Source organism: Apis florea, unplaced genomic scaffold (genome assembly GCF_048593485.1).
Source record: "Apis florea isolate Af1SG1 unplaced genomic scaffold, ASM4859348v1 contig_2835_pilon, whole genome shotgun sequence".
Taxonomy (NCBI): domain Eukaryota; kingdom Metazoa; phylum Arthropoda; class Insecta; order Hymenoptera; family Apidae; genus Apis; species Apis florea.
In genome coordinates, this window is record NW_028256652.1 from 891,993 (window position 1) to 911,347 (window position 19,355).

Sequence of the window (19,355 nt, forward strand, 5' to 3'; positions counted from 1 at the left end):
TTAATAGAAACACAGAATGTGCAAGGAGGTATTCGTGACGTCATCGAGAAGGAAAGCAATATTGTGCGAAAAGGATAGAGAAGACGTGCCACTAACTTTGGTTATGTGGCTCCTAATATCTCCCACCACTTTGAAGACGCGATATTGAAAATTGAATAATTTTTAGTTTTTTACTATAAATTTCTACACTTTTAAGCTTGCATCTTATAACTAAGACCTCAAACAATTTTCTCATATAAATTTTAACCGGAAATTGATCTTAATTAATTATTTATTAACGATTATTACGTCATAGATGGACTGATGCAATCTACGCGTAATGCGTTTTTCATTAATTCTTTATTATTACAAGATTTATTTTCAAATATTGAAGTATGTGTTTCAAACGTTACTTTATCCCCTACTTTCACGTATAATTTTTATTCAGAATTTTTTTGTTATAAACATGAATAAATCAATTTTTTACTAGGGATCGAATTACGGATCGAAGATTCGCGACTGCGAGACTTTCTTTAATTTTATTATTAATTTCTTACTGTAAATTTTTGCACTTTTAAACTTACATCTTGAAGCTGAGACCCCAAACAATTTTCTTACATAAATTTTAACCGGAAATTATTTTTAATTAATTATTTATTTATGATTATTACAGAAAATTATAAATCTTTGATCTGTAATCGAATGTAATCAATTTATTCATTGTAATAACGAAAATTTCTAAATAAAAATTAGATGTGAAAATAAAAAATAAAATAACGTTTGAAATGCATATTTTAATGTTTATAAATAAATCTTGTAATAATAAAAAATTATTGAAAAACGCATTACGCATAGATTGTATCAGACCATCTATAACATAATAATTTTTAATAAATAATTAATTAAAAATAATTTCCGGTTAAAATTTCTGCAAGAAAATTGTTTGGGGTCTCAGCTTCAGGATGTAAGTTTAAAAGTGCAAAAATTTTCAATAAGAAATTAATAATAAAATTAAAGAAAGTCTCGCAGTCGCGAATCTTCGATCCGTAATTCGATCCGTAGTAAAAAATTGATTTCTTCATGTTTATAACAAAAAAATTCTGAATAAAAATTATACGTGAAAGTAGGGGATAAAGTAACGTTTGAAACACATACTTTAATATTTGAAAATAAATCTTATAATAATAAAGAATTAATGAAAAACGCATTACGCGTAGATTGCATCAGTCCATATATAACGTAATAATCGTTAATAAATAATTAATTAAGAACAATTTCTGGTTAAAATTTATATGAGAATATTGTTTGAGGTCATACTTGTAAGATGCAAGCTTAAAAGTGTAGAAATTTATAGTAAAAAACTAAAAATTATTCAATTTTCAATATCGCGTCTTCAAAGTGGTGGGAGATATTAGGAGCCACATAACCAAAGTTAGTGGCACGTATTCTCTCTCTATCCTTTTCGCACAATATTGCTTTCCTTCTCGATGACGTCACGAATACCTCCTTGCACATTCTGTGTTTCTATTAACAAGTCGAAGCTTCTAGCGTCTATCCGCGAGATGGTGCTGATTTATAAAATTTTAAAATTATCTAACTTATCGACAAATATAGTTGTCAATAATTCCTAAGATGAAAGAAATGATCAGTAATTTCATAATATTTAGTTGTTTAATAAGTAAAATTTGTAAAAGAACTTGTGTGCAAAAAAAAATTTTTTGGAAATGAAGGAGAAAAAGAAACGCATTATGCATAGATTGTATCAGTCCATCTATAACATAATAATTGTTAATAAATAATTAATTAAAAATAATCTCCGGTTAAAATTTCTGCAAGAAAATTGTTTGGGGTCTCAGCTTCAGGATGTAAGTTTAAAAGTGCAAAAATTTTCAATAAGAAATTAATAATAAAATTAAAGAAAGTCTCGCAGTCGCGAATCTTCGATCCGTAATTCGATCCGTAGTAAAAAATTGATTTATTCATGTTTATAACAAATTCTGAATAAAAATTATACGTGAAAGTAGGGGATAAAGTAACGTTTGAAACACATACTTTAATATTTGAAAATAAATCTTGTAATAATAAAGAATTAATGAAAAACGCATTACGCGTAGATTGCATCAGTCCATCTATAACGTAATAATCGTTAATAAATAATTAATTAAGAACAATTTCCGGTTAAAATTTATATGAGAAAATTGTTTGAGGTCATATTTGTAAGATGCAAGCTTAAAAGTGTAGAAATTTATAGTAAAAAACTAAAAATTATTCAATTTTCAATATCGCGTCTTCAAAGTGGTGGGAGATATTAGGAGCCACATAACCAAAGTTAGTGGCACGTATTCTCTCTCTATCCTTTTCGCACAATATTGCTTTCCTTCTCGATGACGTCACGAATACCTCCTTGCACATTCTGTGTTTCTATTAACAAGTCGAAGCTTCTGGCGTCTATCCGCGAGATGGTGCTGATTTAGAAAATTTTAAAATTATCTAACTTATCGACAATATTTTATTAAAAACTTATAGGATTAAAGAATAGAAATATATGATTATAGAATAGAAATGATATTTTATGGGATCTTGTCTAAGTATTTTGTAATATTCGAATTATAATACACATTTATATTTATAATATATCAATTTTATATATATATACAAAATGTTTTATCTGATATTATTTATTTGATTTATATGATTATTTTTTTTAACAAAAAATGTTTTAAATAAAAATTGAATAATTTCATGAGACATTTTCATATTATTTTTTATTATCATTTTATTATTTTTTATTATTTCGTAGATGATGTATAGGAATTATATAAAAATCAAATTATTCTTTGTAATAAAGTTTTTTGAAAAATGTAACATTATACATATATTTTATACATTGTATACATTTGTATACATTTTATTTTAAATAAAAAAGAATTAAATCATTTACTTCAAATAAATTGATTTGAGATATATTTAATCATATTCAGTTATATTCTATTTTCAAATAATTTTTCGATTTTTATAATTCAATATATTTTTAAAAAAATTTTGCTTGCTCACTTTCACATCAGATTATATTTTTCTGATAAAAAATTTTTGTTGTAATTTACGATTTATTAGGTACATATAATATGACGAGAAATACCATGCGAAATTTTTCCAGAAATTCCGAAACAGAAAATCTTATCCAAATCTTCGAAATACGAAAATATGTATAAAATGCATATATATATTCAAAACACGAAAAAAAAAAAAAAAAATTGAAATTTGAAGAATGAATTTCACTTTTAATGGTAATCTACCAAGAAAAGTAATTACTCCATTTTGGTACTCTATATGTACTCAATTTCGATTTAACTAAAACTAGGATTTTTGATTTTTTTCTGTAACACAGTACTGGAATTTGTTATTCACTGTGTATATACGAAGCACTCGTTGTCACTCGATTTATCGCATAAAATCTTGTTCCTTGTATCTCGTGTCCCGACGTTAATCGAATTGACTGCTAATCTCGCTAAGGAGTCGGCAACAACTTGACGCTAATGAACGCGATGGTAAATGGTTACTGTAACGTAGATTAGGGGCACGTTTAGGATAGCCGAGTTAATCGGCGATCCCAACTTGCGGTAAGTTAACCTGTACGCTACTAAATATTGAATTATGCGAAATCTCACCAGTGCTGGGATGGAAGCAAGTGATTTGCAATTCTATAAGAGAAACTCGATTGTATTTTAGTATTAATGATCAAATAGTGTGAACAATGTACCTCTAGAATTGTTATTCGAGAATTAGGAGGGAACGAGCATTATGAATGTTTTCACTAAATGAAACGTGTCGAGTTTAACTTACTGCTGTGTTGTTTGTTGGTTCTGGAATTTTAAATTTTGTCATTTTGAATAGATTAGATCATAAATTTCGAGTTTTCAACGAATAAATTAAAAATCATGAATAATGAATTAATATTCTAGGGATTAATATCTTTGAAAGCGATATCCTAGATAAATTTATAGAAATTATTTTACAAACAATTATATTTTGAAAACGGATATAACAAAAATCAAATGTATCACGGATAAATCAATAAATTTTTTTATATTAATAAGCTCAATATTATATAAGCAAGTTGGAATTGTTCCAGGACCATTTGTGAAATTGATAGACTAGAATAGGTCGTAATTGAGAGTGATAATGAACTGCAAACTGCTTCCTATTCATAGTTATATAGCCTGCTACGATCAAGATAGATATGCGTGCTTCCATCTGACCTTGCAAGTCGTGCTATGAAACTGTAATGAATTCCTTTGCGAAAGCAACTTAAGCAATTTCAGTTGAATTTCCTTATTGTAAATTGTTGTAAATAATTATATGTGATTATACGTGATACTTAAAGAAATATCATAAGAAGTATCACAATAATTGAAATAAACTAATAAGTTATATAAAAAAATATATAAGTAGATTTTCTGAAAATCATTTACGTTCAGGGATCTCAAGTTATTATTTAAACCTTCAATTGATTAGATCAATTAAAAAATAATTATTTATAATTTAGTAATTGTTTAATTGATTTATCGGGTGAAAGTTTAAAACAATAAAAAAGATTCTTGAATTCATTCATTTTCAGAGAATGTGATTGATTGATTAGCTTCTTATTTCTTCATAGTTAAATTTATGAAAGATTTTAAATGAAAAAATAATAAGAATTACGTTCGAAGATTTTTTGAATTCTATATTTAACAATTGTTATAAATTTGGAAAATAAAAAACGAAATGGTCCTTTGAAGAAAGGTTTTTTAATTGAAAAATTAATATTTCAAACGCACGAATCCAATTATTATCTCGTTTTTTTTTTTTTACGAGAGAATTATAATAAATAATATGATAAAATTGTATTTTAAACGAAATTCTCATTTCATTTCATTGCTCGAAACATTCGATTTTTCTAACGACGCCTCTTTTCATTCGAATCATTAACTCGTTCGTAATACGATGTCGCGGTAAATATAGCAGATATTGAAGCGTGCATTTCACGAGTCCTTAACTCTTACTTTCTTTCACTGGAAATATTGATCACCCTGTCATCGATTCATTAACGTTAAAAATAACTCTGTGAAAATAAGTATTAAGAATAACGAAGAGGATCATAGCACGCACTCTTTCCCCCTTCGATTATCCGTTATATTTTTCCTGAAAAATTAATTCTCGCGAAGAGAAAGATCTTTCGAAACGATCTTTTTTAATTATAACTTTAAGACTACTCGAATTTCATTAAACTCGCCTCCATTAATCTTTGTGGAATTTTTTAGACACAAACAATTAATATATTTTATAAAAGATAATATTATTAAATTGATATTTAAAGATATAAAAAAAAATATTGTTGCTCTTTGTTTTGGTGGATATGATTCATTAAGAAAATTGCATTTATGATTTCGAGAATATTTCGAGGATTAATATTTGATCGTTCAATATTTTATTTTGTATACGCGTTTATTTAAAAATTAAATTATCATCTTCAATGATAAAATATTTTTTGTGATTTTATAATATCAAAGCATTTTTAATTCCGTAAATATTATTGCATTAATATTTGTCTTAAATGATTTGAAATTAATAATTAATTTCTAAATTACTTCCAGTTATTCATTATTATTAATTTAAAACTGATAAAATCGATAAAATTAATAATAAATAAAATAAAATTAAATATAAACCAAGTTCCATTGAATTCCACTAATCACCTTCGAAAAATTCTATATTTTGATATTTTGATAAAATTGTGAAATATCTTTTAAAAAAAAGATTAAGTTAATCAATATAAAGTTATTGATTAATTTATATGTCAAAAATATCAACGTAAAATAAAATAATCTATTGCATAATATCATTTCATTATTTTTTTTCTTTTTTTTTACATAGTTAATTCCATTATTTTACTATTTAATGACTGAAAAATTCATCGATGATCACCACATTCTTCTTTCAGATTTTGATTCACATATCTCAGAGAAAGATTCTTTCGAAAAGGGACGATCGAAATATGTATGAACAGGGATTGAAAAGCACGAAGCTCATTTTTCTTCTAAGGTTAGATCCTTTCATTAATCCCATAGTCGCGTAACGATCGTTGCACGGCCTTTCATTATTCGCAATATCGGGAAATATTTATGGGCATTCATCGGGGGCGCGAAAGTGATAACCGTCCCTTGAATTTTCTCACGTCTCTCACTTTTGAGAGATATATGACCTATCCTCTCCTTATCTCACCTCTATTTCTATCTATCTCACTTTGTCCCTTTCACAATTCCTCTGATTATCAGTTGAATTTCGCTCCATACTCTTCCTCTCTTTTGCCTGTCATTTATTTCGTTTATCCATGAGTGAGAATAATTTCTTCGATATCTCGGATGAAAAATATTTACTGCACTGTCTGGTACACTCATGGTACACTTTGATGTTCGAATAATTACTAAAGAAGTAAAAAATGATGTAAATGGAAAAATTTTAATTTTAAAAAATTAGAAATAAGAATTCCAAATAATAAGTATTTAGTTTGGAAATTCGTATAATAAAATATGGATCTTATCATTTTCTATGCTTATCTCGTTTATGAAAAGAAACGCGTTAGTATCATTTTTTCAGGGAGCTTGTAAAAATTTTGAAAGATTTTCCTCGTTGCATTCTTATCTTAAGTGTTACATACATTGTACAAAAAAATTATAATTCTTTCATTTCTATAATTTATTTACTTACGTTAAGAACAAATATTCATAGATCATTGTTTGGATCGTTTGTTGTTAAAAATAGTTTTATAATTATATAATTATTTACAATTCATAAATTAAAGAATGATTCTTAGAACATCATTTTAAATATTTTTAATGTTTTATTCCTATATTAATTAAACAAGTCAAGAAGATAAATGACGATATTTAATAAATGAAAAACGATTATAGGATAGAGATTAAATTCTTTCAATGGTATCTATACCATATAATCCATTAAATAAAATTCATAAAATAAAGAGGATTATTCTATAAGTCAAATTCACGGCTTTTAATATTTGTTAAGTTACATTGTAGCGATCTTATCGCTACTACGTGACGTTATTCAAATTTGGAGGTAAATAACGAAGCTTCATGCAGTTGAACTTAGATTTAAATAATCCGAGTTTAAATCTAGATTTAATCCGATTTAACGCAAAATATTAATATTATATCGAATATAAATATACTATGAAACGAAAAATCGATGAATGGAATTTGTTCCACATTTTTTCAAAAAATAGAGATCACTTTTTTCTCTTGAATTTAAAGTTTTTAAATTTTTTTAATTTAAAGTGAAAAATCGGCTGCGAATGTGTTAATAGACCTATCTATACGTGTTTTCTATTTCACGTAGATATTTTTATGGCTGACATTTACATGTTTACAATGGATTACTTTTTTTTATATAGATCATTCAAAAGCGATATTAATTAAAAAAGTTAAAATTTCAATTTTCGTTAAAATTTTATGGAAATGACACATTCAATTACGATTAACGTAATAACATGGTATTGATGTATTATAAATTCAAAAAATTATTTAATCGTTTGCATTCAGAGTGCACCAACTATACCATTCCATTGTTCGTTTATAGATTAATTTTGATGCGGAAAATATTGAAATGAAATTTTTATTTTGCGATTTATTTTAAAAATGATGATTCGAATCTAATCTGAATATCTACTGTGTTATACAAGATTGTATAATAAAATGATTATAATGCACGAGATAAAAATTTTTGATATAATTGATAAGATATTTTCACTTATATCGAAATTATAATCACACCTGTACCTAATCACACATTGTATTTTACAATGATAATAAATATCTCATATATTTTATTTTTTTCGATACTATATGTTTCAAACATCATAAATCTGGAGAAGGAAAAAAGCGAATAATTCATTTTGATAAAATTCAAGATTTTGAATAATATTATAATATAATATGCAACAATAAATTAATAAAATATTATATTTTTCAATCATATTAAACACAATTGTACAATTTTTATCCTAATTATAGAATTTATAGAAGAAAATTAAAATATTTTCGAATGCAAAGGATTAAAAAATATTTCATCTTACTACTCTTTGATTTTTACATCTTATTTTTGAAAAATTTCCAACAGTCATAAAATAAAGAGAAATAAAATATATTTTCAATAATTATAATTTCTTATTTCTTGTCCAACGATATAATATATATGAATATAATATTAATAATAATCATACCAATTATTAATAAATTAATAAAGTATTCATAAATGTGAATGAAAAAAATCAAAAGAACATCAAGCACCAAAGAATTATCTAGATTTGGCCTAAAAAAAGTACGAAGATAAATATTTTTTTAAATATAATCCGTCATTTCCTATTATTCTTAAACCATTTTCAATTTTCATTCAACGATTCCTCTATCCACTTTGAGTTTTTTTCCCTCGCAATTTTTTTTTCCTCACAATTGGTTTTATTCTCGAGCATTTCTTTTCTCCTCGCCTATATTATCGACCCAGCGTTACTTAATAGGACCCAGTTTCTCGAGCTATTTAGTCCAGGGACACGACACGTTCGGCGAACAGGAAATTGGTCAACTCGGACCGAAATAACGATTCCTTTTGTTGAGTACGTGGATTTGTGTTGTAGAATTTTGTCAATCGAAGTAGAACGATGCGATTAAGGACTATCCTACGTTGCACAGCTCCATGAGCATGATCAGTTCTCTTATTCTGTAGAAATATTTTAGAAAGGCAATGAGTGTTTCCGGTTTTGCTTTTTATGGTTACGTTTTCAATTAATATTTGAATGCAACTGTTGTGACAGAGAAAGGAAAAAAAAAAAATTGGAATCATGACTTCTCATGCTCATGCTTTATGATTATATTTTTTTATTGGAACTTGAAGACATGACGCATAAAAAAAAAATATAGTAATAAAGTTCTGAATGAAAGTTCTGAAGTTCTTTAATTGATATATTTAAATCTATTAAAACGATTTAAAAATTTCTTGTATGAAATTTATGTAAATTAATATTAAGAAATGTTGGAAAATATTTTCTATAAACAAAAAAAAAAGATCAATCTGTTAAATTTACTCATCATTAAAATGATGGAGATATTTTTGATGCAATATTGAGAAAAATTATTATAAATTATTGTTAATCGAAATAAATAATTTAATAGTCAAAATGAATTAAAGCTGAATTGAAGATTTAAAGTTTAATGTATAACTTTTATATTGAAAATTAAATATCTTTGACCTTGAAAGGTCTTGGTTAAAAAGCTTGGACTCTCTAAAGCTCGAGACCTACGAAACTCTAATCCTGGTAAGATACGGATCGGGAGGATTTAACTTCAAAGACTCAAGATTATAATATAATAAAAGAAAGAAAAATCCCTTCATTACTTATAGAGAGATTTTAAATTATTGAATTTTAAGTTAAAACATATTATTGTACACTGTATAAAGAGTTTATTTTTTCTAAATTGTAAATATAATAGGATCGCATAATTTCAGAATAAATGAAAAGATTGATAAATTGATGAAAATAGATAGAATAAATAAAAATGGATATCCTCCGATTGAATTGAAATTTTGAAAGAGGATTTAAATATAAAACACATATATTATCAACGTAAAAAAAAAAAAAAATATAATCCTGATCCTAATCCGTTGAACGTTTTAAAACAAATCACCAAATTTTTTTCCTTTAAAAATTAATAATTTATCTTTAAAAATTTCAATAAATATCTCACACGTAAAACATCTATCGAACATCTGCCCTATTTTCGAATAAAATTTCTCTTACAATATCACATTTCCACAGTTTTTTAATCTCGAATATTTACGAATTAAAAGAAACACGAAATTTCTCTTTTAAACATCGATTCCAATTTCTCATACATTTACATTCTCTCAATTTCCAAGCTTAATAATATTTATCTATTGATAATATCTACCGCCTAATATTTGTCTACCAAGTCTACCATTCCTTCAAATCAAACGTCAGTAGTAGTCTATTTACGGTGTATCGAGTTTTTCAATCGATCGAACGACGACGTCATCGCGTTTCATAGGTACAAACGTTCCCTGCGGAGGAGATGAGGATCGTCTCTTCGATCAAGCATCCTCCCGGGCATTTTACTCCCGGACAGTTAGTTAGCATGACGGGGCGGGCTTCGACCACGTTTTGTACACGGTCTCGAAAATGAAGAGCCGATGAGATTTACCGGGAACGAGCGGTATTTTAATGGAGGGGGGGCCTATACCTTTAAACGACATTACCTCGGATGTCCTTCCTCCACCCTTAGGAATGCCAACGGTAGCGTTCGATCGCCAGGCCTTCTCCTGGCTTCCAATAATATCCGCGACACGGAAAGAGCGGAGGCGAGTGAAAGAGGACGAAAACGAGGCGGGTGGAATGGTGGGAAAGAAGGGCGAGGGGCCGAAAGCGTGGTGGTGATAAGAGGAGAGAAGAAACGAGAGGGAGAAACGGTTGGAGAGGTATTTAGTAATCGGACTCGAGGAATCTTTAATATGGCGGTGAGTGGAAGGGTGGATGACATAATAATTGGTTGCCAAGATTATCTTCTTGTTTTTCTTATTCATTGTTTCGCGCTTATTGTTTGGTGAATTATATAATTATGCTTATGCAACTGTATTTTTTATAACAATTTTTTGAAACCCGAGAGATTTTCAGTATGGCGGTGGGAATGGAAGAGCGGATGACGTGACAATTAATTGCCAAGATTATCTTATCTTCGTTGTTCTTATTCTATATTATTGGTTTGGCTTTTTGAATTCTATTCTTTTGAATACTGATTAAAGAATTTTGAATTTAATAAAGTAAACGTAGCCGTTGTTATTTACCTAACAAATTGATCATTGATATCTTTATATAAAAATTGTTAAAAGATTATTCTTATATAAATTATCATATACTATATTTTAACGCTTATGTATTTATATCGACGATCGACCAAAGTTAAATTGATTGACAGGAAAGAAAAAATAATTCAGACATTTTGTTCTCTATTGCACAACAATATTTTTCACAGATTTTTTCATACTGTCTTTTATATCGTAGCTTCAATGAATATCTGACCCATTTCTCGTTTTGTAAATATTACCATGTGTATTTCGTGGATGAATTCGATGGCGAATAAATGCTTTCCAATCCAATAAAAGAGAAAAGAATAATCGTCAAATATATTTTTTCTCGATTATATGCTGTTTAATAAATTGAAAATCTTAAAATATAACAAGCAAAATTTTGATTGGGAAACTTTAATTCTAATTTTTTAAAAGATCAACATTAAATGTTCGATATGAATTTAAAAATTATAAGTCTAACGTTACAATTAATAAAGTTTGAAATTGCATTATATATTATTACTTTAAGCATAGTTTTATTTAACTCACAATTATTAAAGGCATATTTGTTTCTCAAATTGTTGCTCAACAATATTCAGCAACATTTATTTACAACAATATTCAATTTAGTTTTGCACTGTCTTTGAGAGAATTTTGTTTGAGCAAATTCTTATTAATCTCCTTGCAATTTAATTGCAAGCTTTTAATTACTTTTGCCTGCTTAATTCAGTTGACAGTTTATTTAATATAGGAATGCAAATTGTTTAACGTTAGAAACCAAGTATTAAAATAACGACCACCGAGGTGGCAATTAATTAAACTCGACGACATCTCGTGGTTATGCGGAATCGCGTCTTGTATAAATTTATTATTTATTAAGTGAATGTGTTTACTTACGACGAATATTTAAGTCGCATAAAAATCTAATCCAATTTTATCGAAGTTAATCTTCTGATTTCTGAAAAATTAAAAAATAATATAAATGATATCAAGGCTTAAGAATTTTTCAAAAAATAGAACTGATTAATTTGATTTAGTGTATTTATGAAAAATGGACAAAATACAATAATATACAAAAAGCACCAAATATCTAAAATAAAATATATATTATAATATTTAAAAAGTAAAACAGATTTCTATTTAAATTCTATTTTTATGTAGTATATTAGTTATTATTATAATATTATTATTATAATAGTTATGTAGTATATTATAAAAATTTCAAAATATCTACGATATATAAATAATCATAAAATATCACATGCAATTTTTTCCATAAATATCTAAATGTAATTTTAAAATAAAAAAAAAAATGTACATTATATAGTTATTTTATTCTTATCCTTATTTATATCTAAATGTACTTATCGTAATATATACAAAATAATAAAATCTTTCAATGAGATTTGCATTTTCGACACAAATTTACCGTGTATCGTTATGTTCGAAATCGTAGAAGACAATTCAGTCCTTAATTCGCGTTCATGCTCGACGAGAGGACGTGCACAAGTGAGCCATTTTCACTTTCGACGGGTCTTTCTTTTTCTATGATTCTCTCTCGTCGGGTCCTTTGGTGTGGTGCAATTAATAATACGGGGTCAAGCTGTGCGCTTTAATGAGATCTCCTGTATACGCGTTTTCGTGAATCCTTCGTCAAGCGGTTGCAATATTTTGGGAACAATAATATACTTCTTCCTAATCTGCCAACTTTACGTGTTTTCTTTTCTTCTGCATGCAATCTCAGAAAATTTAGGATCTTCAGCACCTGAAAAAAGAAGGAATATTTATATGAAAGGAATATTTAATTTTATTATACAAAAAAATCTTTGGAAAATTAAAATAATATTCAAAAGATTTTTTTTTAAATTCGTTGATTAGTACTTTCTTGAAAAATTTTATTAATTTTATTTATTTGATCATTTCAATTAAAAATAGTGAATTATTGGTATTTAAAATAATATAATTTTCAGATATTTAAATGAAAATTTGTTGAGGTGGATATATAGAAATATGTGACATAAATGCATTTGATATTTTATATAGTCTGAATTATAACGTATTTGTACTACTTGTAATATCACGATTTGTTTATATTAATTATTTGACTATAATTACTATTTCAAATTATTTTTGTAACTATAATCTTGCAACTGTTCTATTTGTTTCAGTTTAAGAACATCTGTTTATTGAATCTATTTTAAAATCAATATCAGATGTAACGAATCAAAAATAACATATCAGAAGTTTAAATTATTCAAGTTTAATTTTAAAATTTTTTGATTAATTTTCGTTCGAAATACTTTTGTTAGATTATCTATTGGAAGTTTTTGAAAGAAATATCAGTAAATTTTAATATATGCATATGGGAAGAAAGAAATACTCAATAGATCGACTTTTTGATTGAATAAAGAAGGAATGAATTGGATGACATAGTTCATATTCCGGAATCTGGAACGTTGGAATTAATTCTAGAAGCATTGATTCTCTCTTAATGGGATTTTTTTAATTGATTCACTGTAATTTAATCAATTCATAATACAATGCATGTGAATTTAGACTTTATTTTCCTTTTATATATTTATTTATTAGATTACTTAATTCATTAAAGAAATATTGAGTTTTCTTAATAAATTTTAATATTCTTTTGTATTTTATAATTACTTAAGTAATTACTTTTGTAATTACTTAAATTTAAAAATTATTATTATTTAAATCTTTTTTATTTAAACAAAATAAATGTAAATGAAATATAATTAAGCAAATAATTATGATAAATATATATCATTATGATATTCCAAAAAAGGAAATATTTTCTCTTCATTTTTTTATTTAATTCTTTATCCCATTTTTAATATTGTGTTATTTACTACACAATTATAACAACAAAAGTATTCTTCAAAGATTAATTTATCTTATTAAATACAAAATATTAAATGCAAATTCCTGATGGGAAAGAGACTCACCATAAAAAGCGAATTAGAAACAACCCGATTATCTCTATAAATTGTGAAACTTCTTAGCTCTGAACCATCTTATTAATGCAACGAGTGTTTCGTTCGTTCGTTGTATTGTTAAAAAGGAATAAATAGACCTGGAAAAAAAAATGCAGAAATTAATGAATGTTATATCGAAACAATCTCGCCATGCAATAATTGATTTATCTTTCAATGGCGCGACAATTTTGCAATTTTACTCGGATGGTATGCAATTCAATACGATCTGCTTTTACCATAATTTTACACGAGGGATGTTATATCGAGAATGAAGAATGATCTCGATATATGGCGACGGTTGAATTATTGAACGCGATGCTATTGCATTCGGCACACTGCACGAAAGATGGATTGTCGAACGTATATAGGTCCAGCCTTTATGGTTACGAGGATTTTGAAAATCTATGACCTAAAATTCTTGTAATTTAACCTGGTAATTCGTTGATTCAGAACGAACGACGAGTCGAGCTGTTATTAAAAGTAGTAAATATTGATTATATTTCATGTTATTTGTTATCCTTGATGCTATTTTATTTCTCTTTATCCAAATTTTAATTTTCGTTCGTTAATTTAATTAAAATATTATTTTATTAGTGCTTTCATTTTACTTTCTCCATGTTAAAATTTTCAATATCTCATTGAAATTATTAAATTACTTATTCGATTGAAGTTAAAGATAAAATAGCAATATTTATTTCTTTATGTCAAAAAGACAATTTGTACATTTGTATCTCTGGCATAAAGAGTAGATATAAAGTATCAGAAGAAATATAAAACACTTTTTAAGAATCGAAATGAAGAAAAAAATTGATATCCAATTATATATCTATTTTTATTTTAATTGCATAGTTTATTATAAAAAAGAATATAACGATTTTTATGAAAATTTAATAATAAAAATTTTTGCATTAAATTTATTAAAAATATTTTTATAGAGAACTTTTCGACCATCCAGCAAGCTCAGCTAGATAGCAGAAAACGTTCAGTAACTCATCAATGTCACTTGCTCAATAAAAACTTTTCAAGACGACATACTCTCATATACCATTTTAGATACACGATTGATTATACCAAAATGTAAATTTAACGTAAAAAAAGCTGTATTATTACAAGAAAATTCTTTACTACGAATAATCACAGATTATTTAACTACGCATCTTTTATAATTCTTATCGAGAGGAAAAACAACGAAAAGGCAGGTTCGATTAAATTGCAAAAACACCCAGTGTGTGCTATCCAATTAGACGGGTGTCGCACGAAAACGAGATACGCAATCCAATTCAGCAAAAGCTTCATTTATCAGCCATGGTGAGGGAAGAAGGACAATCACAGGAGGATTGAAGGTGTAGGGATATTCTCTTTTTTCTACTTTGTCTTCGGTCGTTGACCTTCAATTGATTTCGATTCAAAAGATAGAACGCTAATTCTTTTGTTTGATCTCGAAGAATGAACCAAATCGACATGATTATTCTCTATTAATAATTGAATCGATAAATGTGTGAATCTTTATCACGTTTCGAGGTGTAATCTTTCTTATTCTATTGTATGATCATCGTAAATTGTATGTGATTAATAAGATGGAAAAGAATAGTGAGATCTTCATATTATCGATTGAGAAAAGATAGATGTTGTATTTTTATTTATTATATTATAATAATCTAAATAATTTTATACAGTTTTTATTTATTATCTATTCATTTTTGAACCAGAATATAAAAGAATTTAGACTATGTTTCTCTTGAATCTTTTGAATTTCATCAAATTGATATCTATCTTTAAAATATTTGTATTCGAGAAATTTGTGAAAATATAGTTTATCTTTTTCCAAATTCTCGATTTGGAATGGATATGATTTTATTATCTCTATATTATTATCTTCAATAGATAGGTAAAAGTATATAAATAAAGCACGTATTTCACGAGTTTATTAAAAAAAAATCCTAGAAAAAACGAAATTTTCATTCATGGATTTAAAAGCTCTGTCACGAAAACGATTGACTGCCAAAACGAGAAAGAGAATCTTCATGATTTTTTCAAACGTTTCACTGATTGGTGTTCACTGCTTCGACGAGAGTTGATTTTAATTGCATCGACTTGGAATCGAACATTTTTGTATCCGCTTCGAATTCGTTTTTACCCGTTTGCGAATTAAATCCGAAGTGCAAAGGAATAATAATGAAGATGTAGATTCGAAAAGTCGTCATTTCCTTATTGAAATACAGTAGAACTCCTCAATTAACCACTGACTTAATGAAAGGAAGACACACAAATAGTCTGATTTGAGATCTAGAAAGAAATCTGTATTTGAGAGTCAGAATAGTCCAATAGTTCAATTTTTTTTTCAAAATTCAATTCATTAAAATTTTATGAAGAATATTTAATATTTTTTTAATATTTCGTAATAAAGATTTATAATCTGGATTTATTGATCAATAAAAAATCGTTATTATATTTAGAAACTGTATGACATTATAAATATTTTTTATATTTAATGATTCTTTTTAAATATTTTTTCCTTTTGAAGCATACATATGATAAATTATAGCAAATCAAAATATATTCAATTATAATAAATAATATTGTAATTATTTCAATTATAATAAATAAATCATAGCATAATAAATTTCATCTTTATAATTATAATGATCTAACTTAGATGATTTTAAACTATGAAATATTGTTTAGAAGAAATATGGGTTGTTTATTGAAGTGTGTTATTCGATCTAGAATAATTTTTCTGGTTTTCGTAGATATGGTATATCAAATTCATTTTCAAGCACATATTTTACACAAATTGTTTTTAGGGTGAAGGAATAGCTTTATCTGACTACCCCATTCTTACCTCGAACGATATAAAGAATGTTCCCTTCAAAAGTTCTGAGAAAAGTATTATACGATGGAGACAGCTTACGTATGGGAATATAAAAGAAATTCCAAGGTCGTCTCTATATTTTTTTAAACGAGGCATTATATGTTTTTATCAATGATGAGCATATTTGAGCTCCAATAAACAAATTGGGTTTCTCAATATATTGCGTTAAAAAGTAGTATTTGTGTAAATATAATTCCATTTTAAATTTTATATAATTGCAAAGATAATATTTCTTAAATTTGAAATATAATTGTCAACTAAATAATTCGTATATTTAATATTCATTATTTAATTATCATATAATAAAAATTTAAAAATTAAATCTATAAAATTAATTATGGAATTATATTCTTTTAATATATTTAGAATTTTGCAAAATTATAAAATTTTTATATAATTTATCATAAAATAGATCTTATTTTTTTTTTTTATGTCTTCTCAAATTTAAATCAATTTAAAGTCGATTCAATATTAATTTTTATAAATTAAAATTGCATGAGCGCATCTTTTAAAATTTCGTCAATTTCATTTTTTCATTTATCTAGATTGAAATACAATTTCAAACAAATTTTCAATATTCGTTGAGCATTCAATAACGCTTAAATGCTCGACGAATATCACTCTATATTATTTAACATAAAAATGTTATCAGTAACTTTTCGAATCTCTTTCTTATTCTTTCCATCAATATTATTCCAATGCAACATCATTCGAAAATATATAACATAAAAAAACTCGTCGATCAGCTTTTAAATCTTTTCAATTCTTTGTTTCTTTTCTCTTCTCTTGATTGAAATTTATCATCAGAAATAAAAGTTTTAAAGTTACGTATAACCAGTTATCTATCTTCTCCAATTCGACTTTTAAAACTTTTACTTCGAAATACAGGAGAAACCGAACTAAATGATCATTTCTCAGGTTGGTTCATTTTCCTTTCAATTACACTTACCGAAAACGACACACAAATGCAGGAAATGCGACTTTCCAGATCAAAGTGATTTTCCTTTACTCTGTCGCGATATGAGTTTAAAACCGTTGTATTCGCAGTCCATTTTTAACGTTAATAATGCCATTGGAGGTCAGCTGGAATGCATGAAAGAGAGCACTTTCATACGCGAGTCCTGAATACAGGTTCGAACGTTTTGTTCGAAACCTCCTTCTATTTCGCGCCTCGTTTTTTCTTCTTTTTTCCCTTCTCGTTTTCTTTTTGTCTTTTCTATTTTTCACGTCCCAACCTGTCGCGATGATATCGTGATCCCCTACAACCAATTCCACGTTTATTCGTTGGGAACACTTCTTGCAAAAATTTTCCACTTTCGAGGAACGAGTTATTGAACACTAGATGTTCCAGGTTTTTTATAAACTTTGCCATTTCTGTAAAAATAATTACAAAATAGATAGAAATTTCATAAGTGCTTTATTACTAAGAAGTTATATCAAAAATGTGGAAGAATAAAATGTTATGTAACAAAAAGTTCATAAATGCTTCATTAAAAAGTTATAAAAATATGAAATGTGTTGTAGGTATTGTACATTTCTATTTTTATTTCAAAGTTCTTCTTCGTGGATATATTTGATATTGTGTTATTGAATTTGTTGTAGATTTAATTTCGTTTCAATTTTATTTAATTAATTCGTATACTTACTTCACGAGACAGAACAGAATTCAAATTAAATTTCATGTTCTTGGTTTAATTAAATTTTATATTTCTCTTTAATCTTATATTATAAATTGGTATTTTAAAATGATGTTCGTAATGAGCAAATTAAGAATTCTTGAGGAATGATATCTTCTTCAAATTAATCTTAATTAATCTTCTTCATCGAGGAAGCATCATTCCCTGAAAATAAAATTACGAAAATGAATTACTGAACAAAAATTTATAAAACCAATGAAAATAATAATTTTTAAATAGTTCGTAATATTTTAAAAAATCTATCAATCGAATTCAAATTTCAATATTCACATCACAAATTATTATTTTTCATAATCGACAAATTCGCTATCATGTAATAAATAAAACAAAAAATAATTCTGTTTCTCCTATCCTATTGCACAAACTTATGAATCATCTCAATATGATGGATCTTCTATGTAAATCTTATTGGATAAAATTTTGAATTTGAATTCAAGATCTTGAATTCAAAATTCGAGTTTTATTTCCTCGTTTAGTCTTATGTTTGCAAATCCATTCCTTGTTTAGACGACGCGACGCAAGCATTGTTGATCTTGAACGAGTTGTCGGCCATGGGCTTTCCTATTGTGCACGGAGAGGGTGTTTTTTCGAGCTGCTAAGAATATAAAAGCCACTTGAAGGGGATGGCTTCAGACGGAATCGTGGACGGGAAGCTTTTAGGGAACGTTTTAAGTCTATCAGTATCCAAGTAGTATCACGTTCGTGTACGTAAGATATATAGGTGTGTGGGTCCCTTAGTTACTCTCGAGCCTCTGCTGGGGTAAATATAGGAAAATAGCGAGGCGTTGGTGAAGTGTACGAAGAAAGAGGCATGAAATTTTCTTTATGATTAGTACTTTAATTAACGTGAAAAGAAATAACCTGATACATTTCCTGTGTTTCGTTTAAAAAGGATTAAGA

The 19,355-nt window shown here is 26.8% G+C and overlaps 1 long non-coding RNA gene across 1 annotated transcript; it reads right to left on the bottom strand.

Moving 5' to 3' along the window:
* Positions 1-11,907: 11,907 nt before the first annotated feature.
* On the bottom strand, positions 11,908-18,599 carry LOC147657806 (uncharacterized). Its single transcript, XR_015291790.1, has 4 exons — positions 18,405-18,599; positions 17,708-18,132; positions 13,857-13,984; positions 11,908-12,658 (listed from the first exon to the last, which is right to left on the bottom strand). It is a non-coding gene; the product is annotated as an uncharacterized LOC147657806 (long non-coding RNA).
* Between the last annotated feature and the right edge of the window lie 756 nt (positions 18,600-19,355).